Source organism: Telmatherina bonti (genome assembly GCF_933228915.1).
Source record: "Telmatherina bonti genome assembly, chromosome: 2".
Lineage (NCBI taxonomy): Eukaryota > Metazoa > Chordata > Actinopteri > Atheriniformes > Telmatherinidae > Telmatherina > Telmatherina bonti.
In genome coordinates, this window is record NC_136620.1 from 31,412,207 (window position 1) to 31,420,697 (window position 8,491).

Genomic DNA, 8,491 nt, shown 5'->3' on the forward strand with positions numbered 1-8,491 from the left:
AGCAAAAAACACAATGAACTGAAGCTGGAACCTGCGTCTCTCCAAGCATCAGAGTTAACAGAAAACCCAACCGTCATAACTTCCACATATGGTTAATATATTTACTGAACAATAAATAAAACAAAACCAAAAAGAAAAGAAAAAAACAATTAAAAAAAAAATTAAATTAAAATAAAATTTAAAAAAATTCAGTATTTAGTCAAAAAACAAATTAAATTGAACTGAACTGAATTATATATTATAAATCTTATGAGGTTTGCTGTTTTTTTAACAAAATAAGTTTTTCCTCTTTAGTGTACAGAGGACAGTCTACAGTTAAATGTGGGTCTAAAACATTATCTGCCAGGCTCAAGATTCTGCATGTAAGCTCCAGGTCTCACAGGGGAGCGCTGGAATCTCCATATTGATGATGGAGCTCCAATAAACAATGATTCATGTAGTTAAGATGCTTTAGTTGAACAATAGGAAAGTTAAATAGTAACAATAAACATCACTATGTCTCTGACAAATTGCTTTGTTTTTCATAAACATGCTGGAAGCTCTTCTAACTAAAAGAAGCTGTACGCTCAAAGAGGAAACATGGTCATGTAAAACTCACTTGCAAAATATACTCTAAGCTTTCCTCAAATATCACAACAATTTGTCAGGGACGTGCATCATATCAAGCCAAGACAATTAAAGAAAAGAATCTCAAAACATGCATAAGATGTCAAAATATGTTCAACGAACAATATGATGTTGTAAAGCACCATAATACCTGCAGGGGTTTTAATTTTCTCTCTAAATCTGCAGTATAAAAGAACATCTTGGCTTACCAAACAGTCAGAGAAATACTATCCTCTTTATTGGACCAGAATGTTCTGCATCTATCTCTTATTGTGCACTCAATGCATCCTTGGCTTTCAGCTCTCTGGTGTTTTGTCCTCCTTGGGAAAAAAAAAATGTCCTGGGAGGAGGAGAGTGGAGGAGAAAGACTCAATGATTCAGAGGCATCGCGTAAACGCCAGCATTCTCTTTCTGACAACCAGCGTTAATTGCAGATCCGACTCGCCCACACACTCCACATTTCTCCTGGAAGGAGAGGCTGAGACACTGAGATTGAAGTGGGATGAGGAGTGCGGTAAAAGATGCTGCAGCTGCCCATTACTCGCACCATCACCACCTCTCATTTTTCCCTTTCCACTGAGAACTTGTGCTAAGACGCTAACAAGCACTTACGCGCATTTACAGGAACATGCAGGGCCACAAAAACACAATGTCTAACCAGGCTAAAATGTTTCATAAACAGCAATAGTCTTCAGAGATCTATCATTCAATAATATCTGATCCTTAATTAAATGATGCAGGGCGAAATCTAATAGTCCTCTCATCAAACCTCTCTGTGTGTTTGTGTAATGGCCAAAACAGAACATCTGGGGTCTCTGAGGTTAGAGCAACAATTTGCAGCATGCAGAAAGACATTTCTGATGGCTCTATCTATGCCTTCACTGCTTTGACTAATATATGACATAAATTGTTAACTTGATTTCAACTCAGTAGAAGAATCCCTCATCCACACATTAGACATAAGAGCTCACGTGATGTGGATCATGAGCAACAAGGCCCATTACGGGCAAGGCCTGGGGCAGCATGCAAGCTAATGACTGCAGATTGGATGGTACTTTAATGCTTTGCTTTACAAATGATTGGCAACCAGCTGGTATGGTAATGTGCATACCGTGTGAAAGGCAGTAACATAAAAAGGACAGTTAAAAATATAAGTTTGCTTTAAGACTGTTGCAACAACTTGAATCCCTGAGGATTTTATTGTACAACAAAAGCTGTCATTGGTTCGTCCTGATATTTGAGAGATTCACTGTGTGAAGGTAAATATCTACATCCTGGAAGTAATCTTTTTTTAAATAGTAAACAATTCATCAAATACATAATTTTACATATCCTGATATTATATTGAATTAAATGGATTTTACACATGCAGTAACAACTATCTTCACAAGCTGAAACATGCAATATCGCTTTAATCCATCCAAAGACCATTTTCATACCAGCATGAACTTGTAAGTAATTAACAATTTCAGGTTGCATTTGCTCTTCTAACTGAATAAAAAGTACTCCCTCAGTGCAACATTAATGAGGCATGTAGGGTGAGGGCATACACTCGAAACATTTGAGAAGGTCAGGTTACTCTTGGCCATTTCCCACTCCAGCCAGAGGTTAAGGTCACCAGAGTGCCAGAGACTCAAAAAGCCACCAGTGAGCAAGTATCCTCTCGATCACAAGCTCCTAAACTATTGTTACAACTAACTGTGCTTATTTATGCCTCTATTATTAATAAAATGTGAGATTATCAAGTGATCTGAGAGCGAAGTCTACAAGATAGAGGGACACTTCACTTAAATTCACACCTCAGCTAAGCCTAGTTCAGCTTATTAAGCCTGACACCTTGTTTAGAGTAAAGGAATAGCCTAAGCTTTATTTTATATTCATATGGAGGAAATGCACAACCAACAACAGGCGTCTGACTCAGTTTTGGGTTTTAAAAAAATCGATCTAGGAAATATAACTGCTCTCTTTTTTGTAGCGTTTCAAATACAGGCTTTACATAAGAAATATTTACCACTGCTCTATTTAAATGAGGTTGCGTGTTTTTAGAAGCTGCATAACACAGAAACATACAATTTACAGTAAACACATTGTCTGACAAACTTCTATTACCACGATACTGTCACTGTGTGAGCAAGCCTATGATGGCTCAACGGTGTTATTACATACACACTGATTACTGTTTTGCCCAAACGATGCGCCTGTTTTACAAGGCAGGGCTTAACATTTCACTTTTAGAACCACAACAGTAACTCTTGGGGACTTTTAAGTCTCCCATCTGGCAAATCCCGCAGAAGCTACAGTACAACTCAGTGCCGGTGTGAGATGAAACTTTCACAACTGGCTGATATCAACAGAGCGCGCGTCTGACTGCACCCTTTAACCTGGAACTTGGACATTTTATGGCATCGACGACCCACTAATTCCCTGTTACTCGTGGAAAATGACACGACACGACTTTTACGTTATGTATAGCTGAAAGAGACCCACGCAGAAAGGAAGACAGATTGATATAACGTCTCCCAAAATCCACTCTACGTCTCCCTCTTGCGCTTTTCTCACTCTCTGTAGCGACAGTATCGCTGCCACACTCCGCAACATTGTTTCTATTTCCGTTACTCACCTTTACTCCCAAGTCAGTCGCTGCTGTATATAGACACTCTATATCGGTGACTCCAGTGGATAAACGTAATTTCAGTGCACATTTACACGCTGCCTGCTATTTTAGGGGGAGCTGACAAACTCAGAAAAGCCAATCTCCCTCTTGTCAGTGAGACTCCTCCCCATCTGACGAAGTGCCTCTCCCTCTCCGTCCCGCTACCCCCTCCCTCTCCGTCTCTCTCTCTCACACACACACACACACACACACACACACACACACACACACACACACACACACACACTCACAAAGTCAAAACATGTAATAGGTAAAGTCTGCTTTTTTACTTTTACAACTTGGGGGGAAAATGCCAGTTTGGCTTTGAGAAATCCTACTGAATTTCAGACAGTGGAAAATACATTGTTTGTTAGTTAGTATCTGTCATGGTTTGCGTTGGATTTCCCTCATAACACCATGAGAAAATATTTTGCAACAGCCTGTTTCTGTTTTTAAAAACTCTACCCCATGTCAGTGGAGCTATGAGGGGGAAAACACGCAAACCATCTGAAAACTTAGCTATTAATAACAAAAGCCTGATTATGAGACAAGGAGGAAACAGTTTATTCTTTTCTGTTTTTCTGCCAGACAACTCCAAATCAAAGCAGCTTCTTTCTGAAACTGCTCGAGGCTTCGCCCCAGCCCTGTCACATTAGATACTACATTTGACGTCATATCTCTAAGACAACAGCAATGGAATTCGTTGTTAAAGGCGTTTCCTCTGACCAATGACAATCCAAAGCGCCTGCTGAATAGCCAATAGTAGGAAGAAGGCGGGACCGGTTTGAAAACGTCACGTGTGCACGCGGGGTCTGTGGAGGTGTAGTGATTGGCTGGACCTGATGTTTTTATTGGCATGTGGAGGCAGGTGCGATTAAGAACCAGCATGAACCCCGTCGCCTCTTGAGTTTATATGTTTAAAACGGGTTGGATCAACAGCGGCCAGATGTAGAATATATGCTAGAAGAAACACGCACTGGGAGATTAACTATAGCAGTTTAGAGCCAGACCTTTTATAAGAATGGCCTTAGTTGCTCCACTATTGCGTATGGTGTTTCTTTTCTGCTACTTTGTATGAAAACTGACTGTATTTTGCAGAACTGGTAAGCCATGGGTTACATCTTACTCCTCTACATTTTTTTTTTTTTTTTTTTTTTTTAAATAGATGCACCAAATACATTTGGTTTTTTTTTGTTTTTTTTCAAGCTGGGAAAATATCTGAAGAGCTATAAGATATTTCTATCATCATTTGGTCCTAAAAGTGCTTGAATCGCCATGGTACATGAGTCAAAGGAGTAAGTGTGGTGGAACATAAGTTATGTAAACTTACTCATTATTTAGATGTTACTGCTCAGCATGTAAATGATATCTTCTCACATATGGATAATCTCTCTCACCCTACGGGATTTCTTGAGGCTCTCAAAAAAGGACTCAACTAATGGATTTTTATGATCCTTACAAACCAACTCCTTTTCAAATAATAAAAATTAAAAGTACAACTGATGCACATTATCCTGTAGCAACAAACTGTTATCATTTAGCATGTCTGTTGGTGGTCCTTCAGCCTGTCTAAATCTCTGCTAATCAAATAATACTATAATGTACCAAAAGGGGTACAAAGGTATGTCTTGGACTCCTGCCCCGATGACCCGTCTTTTAGATTTTCTTGCCTATGATCCTGCCTATGTTTATGCTCAAATATTTCCAAAAAAACAACTCCAAACTGTCTTTGCCACATCAGCAACATCATGCAGTTAGAATCATAGACCGTATATGAAAGGTTGACCGAGCTTCTGGTGGTTCAAAGTGGGGCCTATGCAGAAGTGCAAAAAACTGCAGTTCCCAGGTCATCCACTAGGGACTGGCTCCAAAACAGAGCAGATCCTCACAGACCCCGATGTTAAAAAAGGCCAACTTCACAGCAGAAATAAACATGTTTACAGCCTGGTACAAAAATCCATTAGGTCAGGTTCACTTTGATGACAACTGTGGGGGGAGTGAATTTTTTACTAACTCGCCTGTTTAAAAGCAATTTATTTTCGAAATTCGACATATTGAGGGGCCTGTCCTTATGATTGACAGGTACCCGATCACCCGCTTCAAGTAAGAAGAACGCGGAACAACCGTGGTTTTTAGCCGGTTAACGTTTAGCCCGCTCATATATATATATAGATAGATAGATAGATAGATAGATATAGATATATAGATATGTCTATATATATATATATATATATATATATATATAATTGAGTAACTCATGATGTATGCTCATGAGGTGCTGAAACATGTACTGAAAGCAAAAAGCAGACTTGATTTTGGTTTTCTACAAGCTTTCAAGCCAACTTTGGACTGATACTTTTAGAATACCCTCAGCAGCACTTGTGTTTCATGATTTACAGCATTATGTTTGTAGCATATCACACAGTAGCTTATCATCTTTCTCAACTTTACATAATTATGTAAAAAAATAATATTTGCATTGAAATGACCTGAAACTTGAATCAATTTTGGTGTTTGACCAGTAAAACCAGTAAGATATATAAAAAAAACATGTGTTGCACTTACTTCTCCCCTTGCACAGATGCTTTCAACACAACCTGCTATTCCAATGTCCTTCCTCGTGTTTATATTGACTTTCTTTATCTTGTCTTGTAGCTGTACAACTCTTCGTCTTTTTGCTGCTTTTGAGTCACTCCATCCATTGATTTACCTCAAAGCCAGACCAGCTGGCTTTGGATGGTTCCCCCCAAGCCCTAAGACGCCCGTCTTCACACCCTCTTCCCTCTGTTGTCCATTGGTTTCTCTGCAGGCAGTGTGGGGGGCAGCAGTTTGAAGAGTGGGACCCCAGATGGACATAGACACGTCGGCATGCGTTATATGACGGGGCTTGGCTCTGGGCTCTCTAGACCAGCCACAGCTGTCAGTCATAACTCCAGACTGCATTGAAGATTTTTTTTCTCACTCAGAGGGGTTAAAGAACTTTCATGATCACTTTTCCACATCATGGGGATCAGTTTAACAGAAATGTATCTAACATTTAGGTTTTAACTACAGTATTGTTTATAGAAAGGTAAATCCTGATAGTTCATAAGGACTAAGACACCTTTTTAATCTTTGTTATCAACTCGACACATGTGGCACATTTGCTTTTTTAAAAGAAGGGAAATCTGGTGTATACTGCATTTTAACCAGCTGCAGAGATGTTCCAAATAATGGTTTGTTCCAGCAGGGCTTTGATGCTGAGCAGACAGCTGGCATTTCCAACATTGCACCAGACCACAAATAGACCCAGACAATCTTTCTCTCCAATTAAAAAATGTGTGCAACAAGCTTTATTATAGGATATTCAAGACAAGTTTGGTCTACAATTATCACACAGGGGGTAAAAACAAAGAAAGATTTTCATTTTGTAAATGAGATTTGCAAATTTCAAAGTTATGTCATTTTCTCAGGACTGACAAGTTGAATTCTGAAATAACATTTAGTGCAATAAAATAAAATCCTTCCTGAAAAGCTGGGAGCATTCCTCAGCAGCAGTGCCCATGTCCACCACCTGCAGCACTCTACACGATCATGAGACAATCGTGCATTCCTGACCTTTTTTTAAAATGACAACTAAATTATAAGGTGAAATTACCCACTACAAAATGCAAGTGTGCATCTTTTTTTTTTTTCTTTTTGTGTCTTGTCCAGCATTTAGGCAAGCAGAATGATCGTCTGGATGCTGTGTTCTGCTAAGCAAATTTTCTTTTCCAAGGGAAGCTTTATAGATATAATGATCACCTTGACTTTCTGAATTTTTATTTTATTTCTATATTTATTTTGTGTTATTGTTCGAATTGTAGAGTTTGTACAAGTGATGCAAGTGTGCATCTTTAATCAACCACTAAAGAAGTTTAAAATAACAATAACTGCGAGGAAAAGCGACAACATTCACGGGCAAGGGAAATGTTTTTAATCTGTTAGAGTTTTTTCTAACCCAAAGCCAGTATCATATGAATCCACAGCAGGGATTTGAGCAAAGTTTCTACCATAAAGTGACAGGGAAATGTCTCAGAAACTGTATGTATATAATACGATACATTTGGATTTATAGAGCCAAAACAAATCCAAATCTTATTTCAAATATCTAAATATCAACCTGATTTCATATGTTAATACAAGTTTTCCAAAATGTCTGCATGAGAATCAACAGCAGCTGTATGTTAATAATCAAGATCATGAACTAAAAATTCTCCATGAGTCATAAGCATGAAAGTCTAGTCCCATCAACCACTATAATTAAAAGTAACTAATGCCTCCCAGCTCCACATATCACACAAGTGTTAATGGGAAGGAGTGACACTGGAAATGCTATAAGTTTCGTCAGGAAGTGGAGCACATAATAGCTACTCAGCTCTGAGCACCACAGCACAAAGGTATCCAGTAAATGGTCAACTGCGGTTAAATGTTTCCAATGGGAAACAAGATAAAGCAAGTTTAGTTTTTTTCTTTATGCAGATTTAATGACAGCTATGAATCCACAAGAGTTTTCTGATGTTTTTCAGTGCTGAATCTTACTTCTGTGAAACTTTGACGCTTTGCAGTAGGTTTTGTTGGGTGTCTGTGCTCCTCCTGAGGCATAGAAAGACAGCATACAAAATTCCTCATGAGAAGCTTGTGATCCCTCTTGAGATTACTGGTCTCTCTTGGGTTTCTTAATGTATTCATGTCTGTTTGTCACAGTGCTCAGTGCTTGTCAACTGCGTGGGGGGAGTCACCCAAACATCCATCTATCCTGTCTTGTTGCCTGATGGCCCCTTTTTTTTCTCCACCAGATTTGCTGAGATCCAGATAATAACAGAATTTCTTTAATTATAATTATCTGCAACATTCACATGAGTCTGTAGTTCCATTTATAATATGTAGTTTCATTCGAAGTGAGCTCGTTAAAAATTTAACAAGGTCAGAAATTAAACAGCTCTTACCATTATTCATTTTCTTCCTAATTTCAAATATTATTTAATTTATCACCAGGAATTAATCAAATTATTCACAGTGCTATAAACTGATAGGCAATATTAGCACATATCATACCTATAAACATGCATATATTTAAATTTAAAAATAGCAAGACCTTTTTTTTAATCGTTAGAGTCAGTCTGAAAAACTGTGTGCAGCAGTGTATTTTTGTTAGAGCCAGAAAAGCAACAGCATTCAGCTGTATATACGTAGTTTTTCAGTTGAGACAAG

General features: G+C 38.4%; 1 protein-coding gene across 7 annotated transcripts in view; it reads right to left on the bottom strand.

Annotated features, from left to right (window-relative positions):
• Positions 1–6,071, bottom strand: part of mef2aa (myocyte enhancer factor 2aa) — a 60,777-nt gene extending 54,706 nt beyond the window's left edge. For 5 of the 7 annotated variants that reach the window (XM_079252816.1, XM_079252813.1, XM_079252814.1 and 2 more), the window contains exon 1: positions 5,825–6,071. The gene's annotated coding sequence lies outside the window, so the exon portion shown is untranslated. The remainder of the gene's footprint in view (positions 1–5,824) is intronic. The other 2 variants (XM_079252815.1, XM_079252812.1) reach the window with 1 other exon arrangement.
• Between the last annotated feature and the right edge of the window lie 2,420 nt (positions 6,072–8,491).